Genomic DNA, 24419 nt, shown 5'->3' with positions numbered 1-24419 from the left:
CATATGTTCAATTAGAACTGGAAGTTAGAGTCGCACCAGCCCATGGGGGGTCCTGTCAAAATGCAACAATAACACAACACTGCCTTCTGATCTGGGAACAGGAGGCCTGCTGTTTGTGGTTAACCAAAATGAGGGAATGATTGCTCTGGTTGTAATTCAAAAACCCTCAGCCTCTGTTTATCTTAACATGCAACTGTTGTGATAAAGCACCTCCACTTCTCTCAGAGCATGTCATTTTCATATCTACAGTATTGTCGCTTTTGTGTTTTTCTTGTCAGTAGAACCATCTGTCCTCTACTTCTTTGAGCCTGTGTGTCTCAAGACTCTCCCTTTGCCAAAGTCTCTGGCTTGTGTTTTTTTTTTCGCTCTCCTTCCTGCATTTTATAATCCTGGAAACCTTGTGAAGTGGTGTGGCGAGTTGCCGAGCATGGTCCTCTGCAGAAATGGAGGCCAGCTGTTGCCAGTATGAAGAAGCTCCTTCAAATTACAATAATCAAGGGGACCAACTATCCCAATAGCCACCCGTTTAAACTCGCCCTAGAAGTGAACTGGCTTGTAAGGGCCATAGTGTAACCAGACAAAGTGTGGTCTGCCTTGCAATTTATTCTAGCCATAAAACATCCATTTAGACAGGAAGTCTAACTGACATGTATAGCAACCAACCACAAGTCTATCTGCATTCATAAATTGTTTAATTGAAGAAAATATGAAACACATGCAACCAATTCCTGTCTAATATGGCATCAGAATGGTCAATGATCAAACTGTGTGATCTGAAGGACTTTGGTTGATCATATTTCTTAATAGTTTATCTGTTTTGGCTAGACTCTTTGTTTGTGACCAACATGTTCATTGTATTCTTCCTATCTCTTCAGCAGGTCCAGGGTCAGTTGCCTCCACTGATGATACCGGTGTTCCCTCCAGATCAGAGAACTCTGGCAGCCGCTGCTGCACAACAAGGATTTCTGCTGCCTCCAGGGTTCAACTACAAACCAGGCTGCAGTGAGTATTAAAGCAGCATTTCAGTGATAGATTGTAAAATAAAAGACTTCAGTCCAGTTTATTGTTCACACTAGAGATTTCAAACCAGATTGCTGAAAGTGGAGTCTTCTACCCAATGTTGGGCAGCATCTCCCTCCTGTCTGGTGTGCTCTTAAGATCAGCCAACACCACTGATGCCTGTCATCTCCCATACATGACAGACTCTCGGACTAGACAAACTCACTTGCTTTTTTTGTCTCTGTATTTCTTGTTCAAAAGTAGGAACAGAAAAAAAAAAAAGAAAACTTCCTCTGGGGTTTGTGTTTTTGGCCGTAGCAGTCCAACTGTGAAGCAATGTGTTGTTTACCGCGAGAAACGAGGCGGCAAGTGCCAGCAGCGCAGCAGCAGAATGCTCGCGCTCTCACAGGGGGGTAGAGTGACCTGCCCCAGGTTTCTTCATATTAACACGGGCGGCCGCCAGAACACACGTCCAATACGCCTCGCACACGCCTCCAACTCCTCTCCAACTGTACGCGTGCACACACACATCACATAGTTTGCACACTCATACACACTCATAAATGTACATCTCCCATGTGAGACGGACCGGTCCACATCTCCAGCTCCGCCCCCTGCGCTTCACAGTTTCCCAAACAAGTCCCCCCTCCCTCTTCCTCCTCCCAAATGCCCCCCATCTCCCAACCATACACCCTCTATTTCAATTACAGCCAGCAGCACCATCAGACCCTGCCCAAAATTTCAATTACGCATGTCATTTAGTTACTAATACAGAGCCTCTTCATGAGGGAGGAAGCCATCGTTTGAACCCCTTATAACCAGAGCAGAAAAAAGGGGGATGAAATCCCTCCGGTCGCAGGGTCTAGGCTAAGGGGATGTTGGTTCCCACCCATTGCTCCACGGAGCCAGGCCACGGAGCTCTTCCAGTCAGTCTGAGGATGCTGCCTTCTAGCCAACAGCAACATATTTGCTTTCCTTAGTTTTGCTCTTTTGTTACAGCTGTACCCGGGAGAGACATAAAATTGTTGGAATATTTGTGTTTGTTTAGGGATTGAAAAAAAGATGAGGAAAAAAAAGACAAAATGCAATCTCCCCAGAATACATCCTTGAACCGGGTCCAGGGCAATCTCTAACCTAGCGGATGAGTATTTTGGGTGAAGGGGAAGCAGTGTATGGGAAAAATGTTTGGACACTGATAGGAGTGTCTGGTTTATAGCTTACTGAGACAAGCTATGACTTTCTCAACAAACCCCTTGTACATATACTGTACAGCCCAGGGTTGCATCCAAAAGTGCTGCCCAATCAACAAGTGCATTCACATGCGGTGTAAAAGATACATTTCAGTTGGATTAAAGCAGAAATGTAGTAATTAAATCTAGTAGGCAAGATGCAAGTCATTTTAAATTACTCCCATCAGATGCCATATTTATTCTTTCCACCAGCTGCCAAACTGCATGAACAGAAGGGTGGTATATCATAGGTGAAGGGCACATTTATACTTGCTTCAAAACATGACCAGACACACACTCCAAAAATCATTGATTCTTCAAGAATTACAGAATTATGCTGCCACATGTATCTGATATATTTTAGACATTGAGCAGATGCATCTTCTCCCCTTTTTTCTCAGAGCGCCTCTTCCAACCTCTCCTCCCTTTTAAACCAGCATTATTCCATTGTTCATTACACTATGAACTTCCAAAAACTGCAGCACAGAATTGAGAGCACACTCATGGTTTATCATGTCACAGCCCTTTTCAACGTAATGCTGATAACCCCCCTGCCTCCTCTGGACGAACTGGACTGACCTTTACCTCACGGTCGTGTAATTATAAAGACCATATCTGCAGGTGGACGCTAATAACTCTCGCTATTCACTCCTCATGTTCTGATTCATCTCTCTAGTGCAGAGGCTCTTGTGCGTGGCCTGAGGAGACTGGGCGCTGATGTTACCTCGTTAATTACCGTCCTCCCCTTATCATGCCTTAGCCCTCAACTGCTATTGTGCTCAGGGTATTAGAGCTGCAGCCACACAATCAGCCTTTCATTAGAATGGAGTTGGGGGGGGGGGCTTCACAATGGAAGTCTTTACCGACAGAAGAAAAAAAGCAGTGAATCTGTTGCTCCATTGAAGGAGAGGGGGATGGGGCCCGGACCCTGGGTAGAATCTGGGGAGATGAAAAGGAAATGGTGATGTGTAAAAAAATATATAAAGATTCTGACATACCTATAATGATCTCTTCTGCAGATGACCCTTACCCTTTACAGCTAATCCCTGCGGCAACACCTGGCCTCGGCCCTCTTCAACTGCAGGTAAGGTCCATCTTGCAGTTTTGCTTGTTTCTGCATGGTCCTGTGTTTCCATTTGCTGTGGCGTCTCAGTGCATTTTCCCCAACATTTCAAACAAAATCTTTTTCTTCCCTCGTTTTCCCCCCTTTTTTGTTTTGTGATCCCGATAGAGAACAACAATGCCCACTGTTCTCCTCAACTATTTTCCTCATGCCAACTGCAAGTTGTCATAGAAATGGGCCTTTGTGAGGGGCCAGAGCCCAGAGAGAGAATGCCTTACTGCTGGCTCTGGGGTGCTGATATTGTTCACTGTGGAGCGAAGGGTACCATAGAAACTGTTGTTAAGGAGGACAGAGCACAGAGGGACACTGAACAGAGAGCAAACACAAAAAGATATTATGGGCTGTCTGAATAGAGTCAAACCCTAATGCAGCCTCACTGGGTCTAGGGCCAGCCCTTCCTCTCTGTTACCTCCCTCAGGCATTAAAGAGCCTGGCTTAGACCCCAAAACTAATCCTCCCAGTATTAGCCAAAATAGATGCACATTAGAGTAAATTTTAAAGGGGCATTGCACATACGTACACACATGCAAAGATACGCACCTGCACATCTGTATCACAGATTAAACATATGTAAGAGGTATAAATGGCTCTCACACATACGCACTCGCTTCGAAACAGGTGGTATTCCCAGGTGCCCTCTGGATAACAGGTAATAAAACTGGATATTTTTTTCTAGTTGTTTTTTTTTTCAACCCTTACAATCTGTGCCCTCACCCCCGCTGTGCTCTGTATGACTGGATTACTGCGAGAATCTTGTCCTGTCTGATTTTATCTGCCTCAAAGCTTGTATCCATATGTTCCTTCATTTTAAGATAAAAAAAAAATCCTTGATTGAACAGCTTTGTCAGCCACAATTGGATTTCACCAGAAAAACAACTGGGGGAAATAAGAAGCAACAACAACATCATCCAGTGCCACTGTTCTCTCATTGCATCCTCAAATCTTCCTTGCAACACACACTCACAGATATAGAGATTACGGTATTGTCACAAAAAAAAATTATTTACCAAGGCTAACCTAAATACAGATGTCTCAGACAGAAGCATGCTGGATTTCCTCTGGGACAATTGGCGCGTCTGCATCTCTCATCTTCAGACCTCCCAATACGATGAGAGGCCCCAAAAATTTGCTTTGGTCATTCCTCAAACCACTGTTTAGTGGTTAGCCCACTCACAAATCTGGCTTGCAATTCCTTACCCCTCTTCTCTATGCACTTTCTGTCCTTTTAACTGTACAGAGAAATTCTATTTGGAATATATGTCTCAACACACACCTGCAATCGCCAAATGTACAGAGTCACATCTGTGTGAGACTGTTTGCCATTAGTCACTGCAGCGGTCTTTAAACCTGGCCACAAAAACACTTTTAAAAACTGCGGCCACAGTTCTAACTGGCCTAATATTCTATAACCAGCTAAATTAACCTGCGTAACCCATCAAAACCACACACACATAGGCTGAGGGATTATCTTAAAAATCAGGGACAATGACTGTGTTGAAAATGTGGGAATAGAGAAAGAGAGAGAGATGAGAAAAGAGTACTGAAGAGGTATAAAGTGGGTCAATGGAGGAGGTCAGCCATCATATGTAGAGGCAGATGTTAGACCATATTGCACTGGATTACTGCAGCACACAGGAGAGTGAGAAAGAGAAATCAAGAGGGAGACTGTATTTAATGCCTTTTATCAGCCGTAAGAAATAGTACATGTATTTCCATTTGTAGTGCAAACCCCAGCGATTAATTTTTTTTTGATGGATACTTGGAGGACTGCATGTGTATTCATAATGATAAGTACCGTGAATTCCTTTTAGATAGCGATCTGGTGGCATTGTCCGAGCTCGTTAAGGTCACTGTTAATAGATTGCATGGCTGGATTGATCCTGTCCAGCTTGCCCTATCTGCACCACATCATAATAAGCTTACGTAACTTTCCCAGTGTATCACACAATGGGAATGCTATTTTGACTCAAAGCTTCTCACAAGCAGACCTGAACTGAGTACTGATCCTTGACAATCCCAAAAAATTAAGCAGAAAAAAGAGAAATTATCCTACCTCACAAAAGATTTTAATTTGGCTTTTGTATTTTTGTAAGCACTAGCTTTAGCACTAATTGACACATAGGGAGGGTGATTTCTTGGCAGCAGCTTCAGTCAGACGCAACTCATGTTGAAGTTCATCCTGCCTGGCGCACTAATCAAAACGGCACAGATCTCGACAGCCAGTGTTTAGTTTAGCGCAAAAAAAATGAAGACCAGAATAGGAAGAAATGACCACAACAAAGAAAAAAAGCATGAGACACACAATAGCCAGCGGTGACCAAAACGACAATGGCTTACAGGATCACTCCAAACTGCTTCCATTTTGACAACAAAGCAAGATGGAAAAATAAGCTAATAATCTGAGTAAAGCAGGGGATTACTGCAGAGCGAGCGATGTCTGCTCAGCCACATAAAGACACGCAGATCCACTCCGACGGATAGCGCTGACAGCAGCCCGTCTTTCTGTGCTCAGGGAGGGAACGGGGGCTTAGCGAGGATGGGGTGGTGGCTTTGTTAAAACATGTGTCTCCAACACTAATACTCTCCAATCAGCCTTACGAGTTAAAACGCAAATGCCAATTTATCTCCTCCCGTCGCCCTGCATATTCACACGTACAAACACACACACATTACTTAGTTACGTCACAATTGATCTGCTAGATAGGACAGGCCTGAAATCAGGTGCAGCATAACAGACTTGCATTGCCATTGTGATTTTCTTGTGCGTCCTACCTATTTGTTGACAGAGTGTGTTTCTTACCTTTGTCACCTTTAAACACACACTCAGAGTTCTAGTTAGAGAATTAGAGCTGGCCTAAGACTCCTCTGTGAGGATTAGTGAAGAGAGAGAGTGAGAGAAGCAAGAGGAGAAGCTTCAAGAGTTCAAAAGGACACAGCTTGACTGAAGGAGTCAAGAGTCCTATCAAATCCCTCACAGATACACCCTCCCCCATTCAGCACCTCTGTGTGTGTGTTTTTGCGCAAGGCTGACATTTAAATTCCTCTGTTACATCCCCACTTTTGAGATCAGCCACCCATTCATCCCCCATTCTCGCTGCGTGTGCATACGTGAGCCCATGGGCACTTGAGGGGCATTGTGCTGTCACTTCCTGTTTGCTCACGCTGACAACGGGATGGCAGTGCTTTGAGCGTGTGCAGTGGCAGCCCCTGTTGGAAGTGTAGTGTATGTGTGTGTCGGTCTAGCAGTTGTGACTGACAAGAGCTGGTCCTGTAATAGAACTCAATTCAGAGAGAAAATAAAGCAGTCTGATGCAGTAGACTGGACGGGGAGCATCTCGCCCTCTCGTGCACACAAATGAGCACACACACACAGGCAGAGCACGCTCCGACAGGGGCCGTATGTCACGCTCAGGCACACACACAACCAGGGGCCTTGGTGGGAGTAATTGAACAGAAATGACCTACAAGAGCTTTATTTCATGTCCTGCTCCCCTGCACAGACTACAACTCACAACTGAGGTCTCCTCATGATGACAAAGCCCAGAAAAATTGTGTGTTGAAGTAGTGTACAACTGTGCAACCAGAGTAAGGAATAAAAACATAAGTAATAACCGACTGACTGTACAGTGGCTCACTCATTACATAACAAGGTATAGGTTTGAGCTGAAATTATTTTGATGTTAAAAGAGTGAAACGAGATAAATGAAATTTTGTAGGAAAAAATCTGATTATACAGTTTAGCAGCGGAATAAATGTTATGTGAATATTTGACCATGAAATATTCCAGCAGTGTATAATCCTTCAATTTAAACAGCATATTGTTTCTATGCAAGGTTTCTGAAATGTTATTTTAATTACTTTTGTTAATGTCTTATTATAGACATCTAATTTCACTTACTGTATACACAAAAAAAATCTGTATTTATTAACATTATTAGCTCTCTGAGGTGCACATTTAGGCAGATAAAAGCCAGTGTGAGTGGACAGAGATGTTCTGTATGGAGATATGTCTCTCAGCATGATGGTGTGTTAATCTCTGTGTGTTCTCATCTGATAGAAATATTTAATTCTAGCAGATACAGCCGACAGAAGATTGTGGAGAATGTGCTGTCGAGGTTGAGAGAGAGAAAGAACTGCCATGGACATTTGCATAAACCAGTCTTTGTTTCCTGCTGGTGGCTGGCAGCCAGAGACGAACAGAAGGACGGAAGTTTTACTCACAAACAGCCACTCGCTTCCAAACCTTAAAGAGAAAAATACAATTTAAAAAACAGCCCGTCTCTGCTGCTACTGTAAACAAAGATTTGGTTCCTCATCTTTGCCCACAAATACAATAAAAGCCCCTCTCTTTCTTAATTCTTAGCTTTCTTCAAAGTCCACAAAATTGCACATGAAAGCAGCACAAACTCACTTGTTGCAAGAATTGTACGGACCGCTTTGGGAATATATTTTGCATGATGTCCAGCCACTGTACTGTCTGCCTGTTACCGTAGAAACACGTGCTCTGGTCCACAAATACACTGTTGAGGAGCACATCACTGAGCTCTGGGTTTAACAGGTGGGAGATGTTACTGCTTAAGGTTAAGTAATAAATTTTTGTTTGAGGGGTAATGCAGATATCAATATCTAAAGAACTGAGAAGCCAATATATTATTTATATGCACATATGTATATGCATGACAATAAATGTTTACATTTATGCTTAGTATTAAATTTTTTTTAAACAAATCATTATCTATTGATGAAGCTAATAAGATTTTGTACTGATGAAACTATTAGTCAAGTGTTCATAGTTACTTTAATCAAAAGATCAGCCTATATATTGGTCACTAATGAATTTATTTTAAACAACAGGAAAAGCTGCATTTCATTGAACAATGCAGGCAGATATGTTTTTGAGTTTTAAGAGTGCTTTTTGGAGTGAGTCCTCCTTTCCTTGCGTGTGTTCTTAAACTAGCAAAAGAAAAACCGGGGGTTTGGTGTTTGTTTCCACTCCCAGTGGCAAAGAGATTCACAACTTCTCTCTTTATGTAAACACATTCACCAGTTTTTCACCTTGAGAGGCACTTTTTTCAGTCTTTTCTTTCCTTAGTGAATATGACCCTTATGGTGAGTGTGTTTTTTCCCAGGATGCACCTTGGCGGGGACATGTCTCACTCAAGGCATCTGCTAGCTGTTAGCGTAGCCCCTTGAGGCCGGATGGTGGAACATAAAGTGACAGCTCTGTCCCCTCACACATAAACAACCATCAGCCCTCTCCACTAATGGCCATACCAGCTTTTTAGCCTTTTTTTTCTTGTTTGTTTGTGCATTCTATGTATTCATTTATTCATGGACCTTTCCCTCTTCTTCATCCACTCTTCTGTCCCTTCTCCCTCTGTCTGTCCTCTCTTTTTTCTCTCTCTCTCTCTCTGTCTCTGAACAGCAGTTGTATGCAGCTCAGCTAGCTGCCATGCAGGTGTCTCCGGGGGCCAAACACAGCACAGTGCCTCAGGCCAACCTGGCAACCGGAACACACTCGCCCACCAGCGGCCATAGTGAGAAAAAGAGAAGCACCCCACCACCAAAGCCCAAGGTATGTGTTTGTGGCTTTATGGATGTGTATTAGGCTTAAACAACTGTGTAAATTTACCATACATGGCTAATAGTCTTCATATGCACTGGTTTTTATGTTGTTGTTTTTTTGGTTGGTTACCCATAACTTGCGCAAGCTGGCACTATGCCCTCAATACTCCATGGCTCATTGCATTTTTTCATTTCAAATGCTTTGTTATGGTAGCTTCTAAAGGTCCTTGGTCCTTGAACCAAATTCTAGCTACCACTAGTGCTGTGCTTCTTCCGATTGCATATAAGTCTCTGAGTAGGTATCTTTTCTTCCGGCCAGCATGGCAGCAGGAGGCCAGAGCTATCTGAGTGGAATAAAGCTCCATGAATATCAGGCAGGGCAGAAATAAAAGCAGCCTGTCTGGCCTCTCTTCCCTCCTGCTGGGATGGTCATTCTAGACGCCTGGACACCCCTGCAAGCCCATTCTGTCCCACTCAGCAGTACAATAGCTGGACCGTGGGGTGGCCAAGGCTGGATAAACATGTGTGAAGGCCTGTTGCCCGCTCCCTCTCCGGCCTTGAGCCACGGATGAGCCCGATGCTTGTTTGGATAGGGAAGAGAACAGACCTGGAGCTCAACCACATGCCTGTTGCACAGAGGAAGGGCTCAGGATTTGTTTCCATCCATCAATCTCGGTGCAAAGCTTTGGCAGTACCCATCGATTGGGTCTGGCCCCATGCGGCTCACTGTGTCAAAGGCTAATGAAGGCTGGTTTCCTCAAATATTTGGTTCTTTGTTGTCACATGGCCACATAGATGGAGTGAAAGAAGAGGGATAGGGATAATACAGATAATTGGCAGTGTCGCCTGCACCTGCTAGGTCTCCACAGCTACTGAGCCATGAGAAAATGACCTTTTCCTTAATGGTGCAGTAGGAGATTTTGGAAAATGCTAACTTTAGCCTGATAGCACTGAAAGCAAACGTCCCACCCTCCCTGCAATTTCTGTCCAAAGCCACGCCGCATGAACGCATATATACTCACAGACCAGAATACAAGAGACAACATTATTACAATACGCTACATCAGCTGTTCCCAATTCCAGCCCATGTTCCAAAGTGAAGTACACCCCTGCTCAGGGAGTAAGGAGCAATGAACATGGTGTAGGGATCATATCGATCGGAACACAGTTCATGCACATAGCTCACTTCTAATGAGCTGGTTATCTGAATCGGGTGTGTTAACCAAGCGAGACATGCAAAATATGTGCGCAAGGACTGGAATTGGGAACCGCTGAGCCACATCCATAGACAGTAAAAGAAATGGACACAGCGACCCCATTGGAACTCAACTGAGACAATTGAAGCCCATTTTTAGCGTTTTTTAGCACTTCCATTTCTGACGCGCAGACTCAAACGAAGCTTGACGACGTCAGCAACCTGTCTGACAGATGTAAATGTTCTAGTAGCTGTGCTTGCAAACTGCCATCGTTAATCTTGCAGAGACGGCGAGCTTGAGCGGGGAGTTATTTGGCGTGAGTGAGCAGGAGTAAGTATTCTGATTAATTCGTTTGTATAGTATTTTAAAATGTAACGCCAGTACGCCATATTAAGTTAATTGCCTGCGAGCTTCTCCTCCAGTCTGTACGGTAATGTGACAGAGAGTTGAGTGGTTATGATGCAATCGTTAGCCTATTTTTTACAAAAACTGTTTCTACGGTAACATAGAAGGTAATGGAGCCCTTTATACATTGCCGTGTATCTTAAGAAATAAATAATGGACAAACTGAGTCTTTAACCCCTCAGATGTAAAGTTATTCGCTGTCAAAGTTGACGCCAAAATGAATGGGAGTCAATGGGAATGCTAAAGCAAGTGAAGTTCTGCTACAAGATGGCAGCACGCAGCCGACTTCAACTTCCGGTCGACTTCCTTGCCGCCTGGCCACATCATGTGTCATTCACCGGAGAAAAAACTACAATACCACAATACCATGAAGGTAGTTTGGGTTGTTGTTTTTTGTCTGGCATTCTCGCTCTAGGTGCATGAATGCACTGAAGACAAATCCTATCTGTGCAAACAGGATGCGCTGAGGTATGCTAATACACATGTTTACAGGCAGATAATAAAGCCAGTTAAAACGCTCGGACCAAGCTTTTTGATAAGATGAACATTTCTTGGTCTTACGCCTTCCACAGAATATATAAATACAGATAAATACATTTAGACCACTTAACTTGAATAATTGCTATTGGGTTGTGAAGAGGCTTTCAACCAGCATAACAAAAAATATTTCTGAAGACAATCACCTATTGCACCTTTAAATATAGTTTTCTGTCTCTCATATTCCCCAAGTATCTCAAAGTGGATTCAGAGTCCTCCCTTTTTCTTTCTCTGCCTCTTGTTTCACTCCAAATATTTCCTCAGTCATGACTCTCGTTCTCTCTGCATCTGCAAGCGTTTGTTATCATGAAGGGGAAAGCATGTATATTTCAGGGTCGCTGCCCTGGGGCAGTTGCCACTCTTTCATTTTATGACATGTGCCATGTGTCAGACAGCTGGTTGGACTGAGGCGTACAAAGCTTAAGTGCTTTTACCCCGGGGTGAAGCCTCACAACTGCATCAGGTGCATCAGTCACTATATCACAGTTTTCTCTCTGTGACCTACTCAGATTCACACATTCCAAACCCTCACACCCTCATTCCTTCACTCAGGCTCAGTGCTGCCACAGTTGGCTTAAAGATTTCTCTTGAAATTGCTATATATATATATATATATATATATATATATATATATATACACTTACAGCTAAATTGAATGGTTGGTTAACATTCTGACCTTTAACACTTCAAGTGTTACCACTTTCAAACTGTCACTTCCAGTATTGATACAATGTTATTGTTAATTTCTAGGTGTTGTTGTTTTTCTAAGTGATGTGTCATTTTATATGAGATTTAAGCATTTTGTATTCGAGTTGTCTTCTCCTGTAAAATGTATGACCGATCTTAAAGCTAGCTTTCCTTCTCTCACATGGCTTTGCCAGTCTTCATTAGTTCTCCCTTCACCAGCTTCATTCTCTTTGGCTAACATCCCACCTAAGGATTTGCTTCTCGAAGAACAATCCACCATCTTGGGAGACAGGCATTATCTGTCATAAATATTCAGTTTTCCTCTTCAATGCAGCATTGCTACGCACCCAACACAATATGGGTCATGATACAGTATTCTCCTCAATCTCCTCTTAGTGTTCTCATTGAGAATGGTCTTTTGTGTGTCTCCTTTTATGATGGAGTCCACATCCCATTGGTTCCCTTCCCATTGAGAGCAGCGCTAATGAGGACAATCCTGTTATGGCCCATCACAGCACAAGCAATGAGGGAAAGGTCTTAATCAAGCTGTCCAGACCTCAGAAGCTCTGTTCCAAAACCTAGCATGCTGCTTACTGCTTCTGAAAGAGAGCGAACGTCTGCTCGCACTACTGCAGACCCAAGATGAGGATAGACGGTTCTGTGAGATGTAGTTGTCCTCTATGGCTGCTGCAAATTCTTTTGTGTTTCTGGCCATTCATGACCAATGGAAGAGCTCTAGAAACAGGTGTCGGTGCAGATGCCACACTCCTCATGTTAGCACATGTAAGATCTCACCACAGTGGGAGCATGATAGTGACCTGAGACTCACTCTGCCAGGTGAGACTGATTGACAGCTGTGGTTTGAGCGAGGACTGGTGAGGTCATTAGAACCTGGAGGTCTGCCTGTGTGCCCACGTGCTTCTGATGTGGTTTCAATAAGGACATGTTAAGCTGTTAAGAACAATAGTGAGGACAGAAAGGTCTTGATGGCAATCAATGTTCTAATGATGTGCATGGGGCAGCATCTGTCGTTCTGAGATCTAATTGGCTCTATGGTGCCTTCTCTGATGTGATTACAATTTCAGCAAGGTTGATGTATGGGTATGAGTCATTTGCACAAATGAATAGACATCTACCACTGGTAACCTGGAGGCAGACAGGCAGTGTTGTTTTATTAATTATGTAATTGTCTAATTGACATCTTTAAACATTTGAAGCTGGAATGTGTGCATAAAATAATTATTTGTGCTTGCATTAATGGAAGACTTGGCCATTCTGTGTTTGTTTGTATGCTTGTATGTTTTTTCTCAGTGCGCAACATGTTTGGTAAATGTGTGTGAATCTTCTCACTTAAGCATGTTTCTTTACATGGTTTGCTCGCTTTGTCCCTGTTCTCGTTTGATTGAGCATGGGTGTGCTGCATGTTTATTGTGCCATGGCACTGTTCAACATCAATCCGATGCTGGCAAGTTTTTCAACTGGCCCGTGCAACCACAATTACTCTTACATTTCCTTGTGGCCTGAAATCCAACGTTTCACTGTGTGGTCAGCTGATTTGACCCCTGCTGGGACATTTGATTGGGTCCCAAGTCTCTGAGGAGAAAAATCACACAAGGCCAAACGTGTTGCTGTTTTGCAGGACGAGGGCGCTCAGCCCTTGAATCTGTCATCCAAGCCTAAGGCATCCGAGAGCAAGTCACCCACCTCCCCCCGCTTCCCCACAGGTCCCTGCCCTGAAGCTGGGCCCCGGGTCCCTGAAGCACAGCGCCCCCTCCAGCATTGGAGGACCGCCATCCAGACTCAGCTCCATAGGTACCCACACCTCCACAGTTCATTCCAATTCAATAAACACACACAAATCGCAGCATAACCTGCTTAATGTTATTGCATATTGCCCTGAATGTATCTCTCAAGAGCATTTCCTACTCCCTAGATATGTTTTTCTACTGGCACAGACTCTTGTATGAGACAGTAATTGACGTTACATTTTTAAGTTTGTAGAATTAAATTTTGCCTGAAGGGCACATTGTCAAACATTTATTAGTCTAAATGGTGGGGGGAGAGCTTGTTAAGCAGCTGTGTTTGGAAGCGAACGAGAGCGAGACTGCGGATGGGAAGGTTTAGCAGCGCTTATTTCTGTTGTTTAGAGATGCTGAATAGAGCAACACAAGCTTTCCTGACAGGCGCAGAGATTAGACTCTTACACAACTGTTACCACCCACAGCACAAACAACATACATTAATAACACAATAAAGCAATATTTCCCCTCCCCTTGCCTCCCCTCCTCACAACAGTTAGCCATTTCAGACTTCTTCCCTGTAATCGCAGTGTTTTTCAACAAATCCTGGGATTTAATAGCAGATTAATGGATTTGCCGCCCAGATGTTTTTTGTTCTGACAAATGGATTAGGAAGTTTTCACTGGAATCCTTTGGAACATGATGCAGTGAGTGGTTCTTTTAGATCATTAAATTTGAGAGTGCCGTATGTCCCATGATTATTCCATCTGATGCACATCTTTAAGGGGTCACAAAGTCTTGTGATATTAAAGAGGAATTAAGAGCCCTACTTATTCTGTTTGTAAGTGTATGTGTTTATCTAGATGTATATTAATATTATATCAAAAGACAGATCCCTTTGCACGCCCTTTTCTGTGCTATTTCATCATCTTTCCATCATCCTTGTTCTCCACCTTGTTTATCTGTTTGACCTTGCAAAGTGACATCTGTCCTGAGACTTCCCAGCATCCCCAACCCCATGCGTCCCTTTCTTTTTGTGTCACTGTCACCACAAAAACACAACAGGGGCTGTCAAGGACTATCTCCTCTAAAGCCATGACTCTGCCTTGCTTTTCCTCAGAAGACAAAAAGAAAGTTTCACTCTTCAGGTCACTTTAATGTTAAGCGTGATACACTGTTTATGTTTTGTGTTAGTCATCTCTTCATTAAACAAGTCATTTTTAATGTAAGAAAATCTCATAACCATCTCTCTTTAGTGGGTTCAGTGCTCTCAATTAACACTCCAGACATTTTTTGACCCATTAAATTGGCTGTCAGGGAGTGTGCTGGCTCCCGACTCACCCAGTGACCTGTGGCCACTTTGGCAGATTCCTGAGATATGATTTAAGAGTTCCCTACTCTGTCATTTCAAATGAAAGAATTTAATCCATCCTATCCAGCATTAGTGACTGGATTAGGGCAGATAAAGACTCATAATCTATCATAGGTCTTTGTTAGCTCTATCCTGGCAAGATAATGCTGCACCACACACATACACTAGCCAACAGATGCGGCTAACGGCTTGGGCGGTTAAGCTGCTGAGAATAATGCAAATAATAGCCATGAAAAGATGGTTGGAAACATCTTTGATATGCTCGAAGGCAGATGTTGTAAAATGGGCCAAATTAGGCCGCTTATGGCTTTAATATTCTTTTTTTTTTTTTTTTCTTTTAAGATTTCCATGAGCTTTGGTCAGAATAAAAGCCCACAGAATAGCAGACAGAGAGAAAGAGGGAGAGACTGCATTTATATATCTGGGATATAAGACAAATTGCACATTTTAACAAACCTCTTAGTGAAAATCACCAGTTTTCAACTGGATCTCTTATCTTTTAGTTGTGTGGGAGAGTATTGCTCTTTTCCAAAACCTAGTAAGCTGCCAACATAGGCAACATTTTAAAGCAAAGGCTATCTCAAAAGGTAGGCATCTTAATTATACAGCCTGGTGTTAGGAATCTGTTAACATTTTCTGCTTTAAATAAAAATTCTGATTTTATGTTTAGTGTTCCTACATCATCATATTATATTTACAGACATTAGGCTACTTAACCACTGATCTTCAACCAGTTTTCATTATTCTAGCACTCCATGTTTAAAGGAAAACAAATCTCTTAAAAATCTGTTTTCTATGAGTGAATGTTAAGAGCTGGTTGTGAGAGAGCCAAGCTGAGTCACAGAGCTGGCAGTCAAATGGTCAGTGTGTGTATGGTAGGTGACCTCAGGAGAGCCAGCAGTGTTTTAGTATTGGGTGGCTTCACTTTAATTCCTTATGTTGAAATCGAATACACTTTATTTCAATGAGTTTTGACTAGTTTGATTCAAATGGCAAATGCCACATTTTTTCTTTTACAAATATGAACAGCAATGTGTTAAAAATCAAACACTGAAATTGAAATTACCATGAAATTATTATGCTCATTGTAAAATTGGTTACAGGAATGGAAATTGACGATTTGGTAAATGCAAGAACCATTTGAAAATTTCTGCTTTATAGGGATGTAACGATTAACCATGAGCCGGTTGAAAATTAACTAAAATATGTGCCAATTCAAATCGGTTAAGATGCCAAACAAAATCGTGATACAATTGGAGTAGAAATTTAGATGAATGCATCTCTGAGGGGAACCAACTGTCTTTTACATGGTATTTTCTTTCATCTTGCCTCTGAACAAAGCATATTAGTGTACATTAGCACAGCTCTGCTTTGTTTATAGTGGTAACCAAGGAAATGCTGTATCGCTGCTGTTCTATAAGCGCCACCTGCTGTCAGAGAGTGAATCTGCATCTCATTTAGTCTGCATTTTCGTTCAGATATGTTTTATGGAGCATAGTTTCACAAAAAGTCAGACCATTCTGTTTTTGCTTAAAATTTCGAAATTATACAGTCTAATTTAAATTAAAAACTACTCATGCTACATGTATGCTGCATCTTTGTTTGAATCATGATTAAAATCTTTTGTTTGATTTGGCACCAGTTTAAAATTTTCAATTTAGTTTTGTTATTTCAATTTCACAAAGAGACGTGCAGCAATAGCTTAATAAAACAACATACTAAATAATGTATTAAATCTAATCTATTTTGTTTAAAAAATTGTTGAAAAATCAAAAAGTGAAATCAAAATCGTTAATCGATTCGTGAGTTGAGTGAATCGTTACATCCCTACTGCTTTACATAAAGACATTTATGCTTTACCTGTCTGATCTCTTACAGTCTATTGTCTTATTCCAGTGCTCTGTCTTACTCATACCTGTCATGCTTTCAGACCTGCTGTCATCCATAACCTCCGGCGGCTACCTGAATGACCACGAGGCTGTGACCAAAGCTTTCCAGGAGGCCCGACAGATGAAGGAGCAGCTAAAGAGAGAACAGCAGGTTCTGGACGCCAAAGTAGCGGCAGTCAACAGCCTGAGCCTCAACAACGGTCGATCAGAAAAGGTTAGATTAACTCAGGTCTTGCATTTACAGATTCACTCGTTCTAAATTTGTGAAAGAAAAAAAGTCTGCAGATCTCATCCTGCTCATCACCAATGAAGTGAAGTTTAAAACAGGCAAAACAACACAAACAGAAGCGTTAATTACAACAGAATGTGTAATAAAGCAATTTCCCAAAAGCTGTTCTTGTGAGGAGGAGCAGTGGAGGTGACTAAGATCTGAAAGCTCTTTTGTTGTACACAATGGTCGTGTCTGAGAGGCAGGCTGAGGGCAGGCAGGGTGCAGTGAACGGGACACTAATTTTAATGGCGTAGCTGATGCTAATGTGAAGTGACTGGAGGGACTCCTTGCCTGTGCAGCTAAATTGGGCTTGTTTTCTAAACACACTGGAGTCAGCTGGTCCACGAGCCACAGCACAGGAAATGCCTTCGACCACAGATAATAAAACACACTCATTTTCCGAGGAATTTGCATACAAGCATTGAATTATGGACAGTTTTGCCTCATCCATCTCTAATGGCGTGATTGTGCACATCAGCAAAAGGAAGAAACTTGTATATACACAAGGTTTTTTTTTTTTCTTCTCTCGACCAGGCTTAGTGGCTGTGCTGATTGCTACTAGGTAAATGAAGGTGCATTAGGAATAATCTCCCAAACACTCTATCCTTATTATGATTGACCACAGATATGCTGCACTTTACCCTGACCATAGCTTTACACCCTTACACACACCGCCTTCCACACTGCACTTGTGCACACGTTTAGAGTACAAACGGGTTATTTTTTTCTGCCGTGATTATTTATTTTTTACATTTTTATTTAAAATCATGATGTGGGGTTAGTCTGGAGTGCACACGCGCACACACACATGTACGCATGCGCCGTTTTCTCCTTCTCCTCTTTCTCCGTCTGTCGTTGCTAAGCATCCATCAGCTGCGATCTCAGTTACAACAAGGAAATTTCAGTAATGGATCTCCACCACCGAAAAACCCTTGCTGTAACTCTGCTACAAGATTTATTTTAAAGAGTAAAAAAACACTGCAATGTTTGGGTGCACCCCATTTTTCAAAAACAACGGGAAATTTCACCCCGAAGGAAGCTGATTGATTTGGTTCTTGTCACATGACCTGCTGCGCTTGCGTTATTCTGAAAAGCCGAGATGTTTTTAACTAGATGCGGTGCAGACGGGCCTGGAGAAAATGAGCACGTCCCACCGCGTCTCTTCCGTTATGAGTGTGCATACCGCATTTGAAATAACCAACTTGAGCACAAAAAAAGACGTGATATGTGAATGGCCCCTTCATTGGTCAAAATGTTTACTTTCAGTTAACTGTTAAACGGTCAATATGAGCATCCCTAATTGGCATATAAACATAATATACAAAATTAATTAATTTTAAGCCACACAAAGTCAATATGTTGGTATTTCTTGCTCTGAATCTGCCATAAAATAATATAAATGTTTATTGATCTTTGAAAAGGTGTACCTGCGGTATTATACCATTATCATTATATTACAAACTATATATTGAAACTGGTCTTAGAACAACAATATTATGAAAGTGAAAAAGTGAAAGTCAAAGTCGTGAAATTTGCCAAGTATGGTTACCCATACTCTGAATTGGTGCTCTGCATTTAACCCATCCAACTGCACACACACAGTAGTGAGAAGTGAACACACACACACACACAATTATTTATAAATAATTATTTATATATAAATGATATAATTATCGTTTATTGTGATAATTTCTAGTAAAATGTATAGTCCTGCAAAATTTGTTATTGTGACAGCCCTACCCTTGTGTGTCACATAATAGATTGTGGGAGAAAATCAATCGTCTATGACAGTGGTTTTCAACCTGTGGTCCGCGGCCCCCTAGTGGCCCCTCTGTTCATTTCCAGTCCATTCTAGGGCTGTGCGATTAAAAGAAAACGTCCTAAAATCACGATTTGAGCGTGCGCATATGCCTAACTCCAGGTTCACACACTGTCTGTGATGCGCCTTTTTTCTGAGCCAATGTTGTCGGATCAGAGCGTTCTCACTGCGGTAAAAGGCTAGAAATAAAACGTGCGAAAATAATTCATGTCTAACAAATGAGCATAGAGTGAATTTGTTAGTGAACAGGATGCAGTTTAAGTGAGAGGAGACACGTTTTAAGTGTGCACACTCTCTCTTCGCAAAGCAGCGTGTATCTGAGCAAGCACGACTGGTTTTGTGACAGAGCAAAGGAAATCTGCTGCGAACAGAGAGATTCGCACTCGTGCATTATTTTAATGTGCTTTCACGTTATATTTATGCGCTCTCACTGCTGACCTCATACACATACTGTATACACACTGCAAACACCTGAGGCACCGCTACAATTAATGAGCTCTATGAACAATGCATGGCAAAAAAGAAAAAAAAGTCCCTGTATACAGGATTTTTTTTTTTTTTTTTTGCCACAAGTCTATACATTTTTTTACATCTTCACTATAGTGATAATTTTGACTTATGTCTGTTCTAGAGATGTTACAACTTTTTGATAAAGCTCTGATTGGTTTTCTTTTGGAAATATGTTTCAAATTAATCCTGAATGCATTTATGACTGTAAAATCACAATTGCAAAATTGATCAAAAAAATCGTGATAGTTTTTTTTTTTTTTTGTCCATATCGCACAGCCGTAGTTTATTCAATAAATATAGTTTAAAATCTAGCTTCTGAGTACTAAGTTATTAACCCAACAATAGCGGGGTCAGTTAATTTTTTTGAAGTGGGCCGCGCAAACATATGTGTTTGGTTGTGTGGGCCGCGAGTTGAAAAAGGTTGGGAACCACTGGTCTATGAGATGGAGTTTTACCATTAATCCAAACCAGGTTTAGCTGGTTAGCACGGCCCAGTTAGCCTCTGCTGGTACAAGTTGTGACTACACCTGCTTAAAAGCATCTTTCTCAATTAACGCCCATTCAAATTTAGCTATGTATTCTGACAAAATACAATTTGTTCAAGTAGATGTTTTAACAGTAATTGTTTTTCAGGGCTCTTAAAAATACCAAATATACTTGCAATTAAGAGGGATAGGAGTGTTAATGGATAGCTTTTGCCAGATATTACAGACCTTCTTGTATATAAAGCCTAAGTTTTCATATTGTCACATTATCAAACCTGATCATCCCTCTGTTTCTCTCTCTCTTTGTCTCTCTTGGGAGAGATTCTCTCTCCATTACATATTCATTTAAACCCCACTCACTAACTCAGTCTGAACAATTAAATCTCGATGGCTGTGAAATGGTGTAATGCATTTCATTACAGAGTCGCATAAGGCCCAGGTCACTCTCTAATGGTGAGGACTCTGTCTGTGAGTGTGTTTTAAACGTAGGATGGAGTCTAATTGACTAATTAAGCCCCAGATGTAGCTCCGGGGGTGGGGGGGGGCATGTTTAGAGAGAGCAGGGGTGTTGTTGAAATATGCAGCCCAGCTACATTAGCCATGTAAATGCATAGTAAATCTCTTTTTATTGGGTGTAATAAATGCCCAGGAGGCTGTGCAGTCCAGCCCCACTCTCATCTCTGGAGCACTTGCACTCTGTAATGCACTGACCTTAAGGAAACAGAGATCGAATGAGTAAAAGGAGGAGAGAATAAGTGTGAACAGATTGCAGGTGGCTTCCAGGCTACTTGTTTTTGATGGATAAACATTAATTCACGTTTTCATTCATTTTCTTTTTCTATGCACTTTTTTATCAGTTCATTGGTGTTTATCGTAACAAATCTGTTGATTTGTCAATTATGAATCTAACTGGATTGGTTGTATTTTATGTGTGTACAGGATAAAGCCGCTCTTGAAAGCCTGAGCCAACAGTTAAAACAGTCTGAAGAGAGCAAGTTTACTCATGCAATGATGGACTTTGGTATCAGTGGTGATTCAGATGGTAAGATACTCTTTTACAGCCCATCATAAACTTCTCTCTCAATTGATTTTATTGTGTAATCAAAAAAGTTCAGTTTAAAGTCGCATGAAGTAAAGGTTTATTTTCTTTTTATTGATCTTTGAACAACTCATCCATGCATTTGTTTTATTTATATTTTGACCTTGTTTATTTTAATTTAAAAACAAATTACAAAACAGCTCAAATCATTTTGTCTACATAAATACCACACCATTTCTTGGATAAAACCAGTCTTAATTTTTTGTTAAATAAGTTTTCGATTTGTGCTTTTATTTTCGTTTTTGGAAAATCTGTTTTACTCGGATGTATGTCATAATATGAAATAAAATATTGAAAAGACTTTAACATTACATGGCATAGACCTGATTTACTTACCTATAATCTTCTTTGTTTCCACCTTTTTTTTTTTTTGGATAAGAATTTCGACTGCCAACTCGCTTTTAATCTTGCTCGATTCCAGTTTTTCATGATCCAATGTATTCTCAGTAGATAAAATTACATCCAACTCTACATTTCCGTCTTATTTTGTGTGTACTGTACATATGAGTATGTTTATCCCCACAATAACAGTGACTCCCTGCCTTCCCTTCTTCAGGAAGCCCGAGTGTGTCAGACTCACGAATCTTCCGAGATGCTCGAGGGCGTGGCAGCAGCGAACCGCACATCAAGCGGCCCATGAATGCCTTTATGGTCTGGGCTAAAGACGAGAGGAGGAAGATCCTTCAGGCCTTCCCTGACATGCATAACTCAAACATCAGCAAGATCCTCGGTAAGAGAGAGAATAGTCAGAGACAGCGCTAGTAAATCTGTCCAACCACTTATCTTACCAATTCAGGTTTACTAGCTTCGTCTCTTGTTTCCATCTGTGTAGTTCTTGACTCAAGGCTTTTGATAGATTTATATTTTATCCAGCTTTGATTCGCCACACTCTGTATTCCCTAATTGGCTGAGATTTGTGGGTACATTACATATGGGCGGAGCTTGAAGGCTGGCTCCTTCGGGAAAAACTATGCAGCCAGCCACAGAGAATCCCCTCTGTTCTTCCTCTCCAACACACACACAGCCCTTTCCCGCACTGCATTGTATAACCACAGCCTAATGAATCGCTCTAGAGGGCCGACTCCAACAATGATGATATAATTCATTATGCATTAAACCAGCTCTCCAGTCTGTCAGACATTTTCTCCAGACCTCTGGGATTGTGTTTGACATTTTAAAGAGCTCCTAAGCGTTTTATAACGCTGGAAAATCTGGTTTTAATAAGGCCCTGCTCACTCAATTGTTAACAGGAGTTTCCCCTTTCCAGTGCTGGTTGCATGTCAGGGCCAGTGGAGACAGCTTTTTCCCATTAAACATACAGTAGGACTGTGTAAATTCAACACAGACTCACATATACACACACGTAAAACCCTGAACACACATTTGCTGGAGTTTCTGGGACCGTGATGTATGTACACATTTGTATGTGTGTTCACACAGGCCTGTGTATGCCTGTTGAGCTCTGATAATTAGACGGAGTGTGTTAGAGGCCCACTTAACCCACTGTCACCTGGAATAATGTTATACGTCACTGGTGTGTGTGTGTGTGTGTGTGTGTTTTGGAGGGCAGAGAGCACACTCTATTCTTCAGTTTGACATCAGCTCCACTCAAAGGTACTCATTAGACCAAACAAAAACCCTCTCTTAGTGCAAAGTGCCAGTTCTGAGGCTAACGATAGGCAGTTAAAAGCAGTACTGAGCAAGCAAGAGTGTATTAGAGATGTGCAAAATTGCATATTTAAAAAATCGAATAGTCACTGTGTTGCCTGAGCGATTAGTCGTTTAATCTATCTTAAGAGGAGCCCTGTATAATTAGTCTGGGTTTGAGTTGATCTGACACCGATCTGCCATGTTTTTCCTAAATGTTTATGGCTGTAGCAGCTATCCCTATCATTCTGTCTGAATCACAAGAGTGCATGCATGATGTATGTGTTTGTCCTCTAACATCTTGTTGTTCCTGCAGGTTCTCGTTGGAAGTCCATGACAAACCTGGAAAAGCAGCCATACTATGAAGAACAGGCCCGTCTTAGTAAGCAACACCTAGAGAAATACCCAGACTACAAATACAAACCACGGCCCAAACGCACCTGCCTAGTGGACGGAAAAAAACTGCGCATTGGAGAATATAAGGCCATCATGCGCAACCGCAGACAGGAAATACGCCAGTACTTCACCGTAGGGTAAGTTTCGTTATATAACACCTTCCAGTAAGTTATTCTTTTAAAGTCAACATCAAATTGACCATGTTGAAATTCATAATACACATTCCTTTTCTTACTCTCAAAGATCAATCAGTGCATTCATGAATAGTGCACATCATTCCAAACTAATAATTCTCTCCACCTTTGCAAAGCCCTCTTAATTTTTACCCCCTTCCCTTTTTCATTATCTAGTTCCCAATACATAAGATGAAGATCCCACCCCCCATGTGTTTGTTTTTTGTGTTAAATGTCCAATTTCACTCAGTAATGTCACATTATATAAGTAAAATAGGTTGCCATTTCAGGTTGATTTTCAGTTTTGCTAACATTTTTAACACACAGTTGTATCCAAGTAATATGTATAGAACCAATCACTGACTAACAACCCAAGCTGCCTGTTTGTAAAGTGTACATTTTTAGGAAACAACAATCTGAAGAATGTTTTCTCCCAGGCCCTGCTAACAGATTGTGTGTTTGTTGTACTACAGGCAGCAGGCCCAATTGCCCTTGTCCTCAGCAGGCGTTGTGTACTCGGGTGCGCTCTCTATGGCAGGAATGCCCTCTCCACAGATGCCCTCTGAGCACTCGAGCATGTCTAGTAGCCCCGAACCAATCCCACCCACCAGCCAGCCCTCTTACCTCACACACAAGGGGGATGAGCCTCGTGTGAAGGAGGAGCAGCTACGGATGAACGACGGCAATGGTGACGCCTACGATGACTTTGATTACGAAGACGATGATGTAGACTATGGCAGTGACAGTGAGAATCACATTACTCAGTAAACCTGCCAATCACAGCCATCTCACCAGTCACCTGGCATCTCACGCAAGCAAACTTCATAACTGCCCCCCATACACTGTCCAATCAGGACTCCTCCAGAGCCAAGCCCAATATCCACAGCAAAGCACAGGACCTGTCAATCAAAGCGACTGTTACATCAAAAGGAGAGTCTTGTAAAGGAAGTGAAACTCTTGCCTTGACTCCCACTGAGCGAACGTACCACGGCAGGTTCACATTGAATCACGAGTAAGCTACGACGACATAGGAAAAATGACCCTTAACCAGTTTGTTATGGAGACATTTATTACTAAGGACCTGTCCTAGACACTTTAAAATGGTGGACCTGTTTGTTTCTAAAGAGACACTTTTAAACTGCTTTTTTTCTTGGTTCGATAATATTCTCACTCAGGTACACAGTGCCAACAAGTGGCTTGTGAATGTGATTTTGTTGTTTTGTGCTACAGTTTTAATAGAGAAAAAAGACTTATTTTCCTCTTCACCCTAAAGCACCT

General features: G+C 41.8%; 1 pseudogene; it reads left to right on the top strand.

Annotated features, from left to right (window-relative positions):
* Window positions 1-23909, top strand: part of LOC113048186 (transcription factor SOX-5-like) — a 78456-nt pseudogene extending 54547 nt beyond the window's left edge.
* The last annotated feature ends 510 nt before the right edge of the window (window positions 23910-24419 follow it).

This window comes from Carassius auratus, chromosome 29 (assembly GCF_003368295.1).
Source record: "Carassius auratus strain Wakin chromosome 29, ASM336829v1, whole genome shotgun sequence".
In the NCBI taxonomy this organism is placed as follows: Eukaryota; Metazoa; Chordata; class Actinopteri; order Cypriniformes; family Cyprinidae; genus Carassius; species Carassius auratus.
Note: the sequence above shows the minus strand (reverse complement) of the source record. Positions and strands in the feature narration are given on the sequence as shown.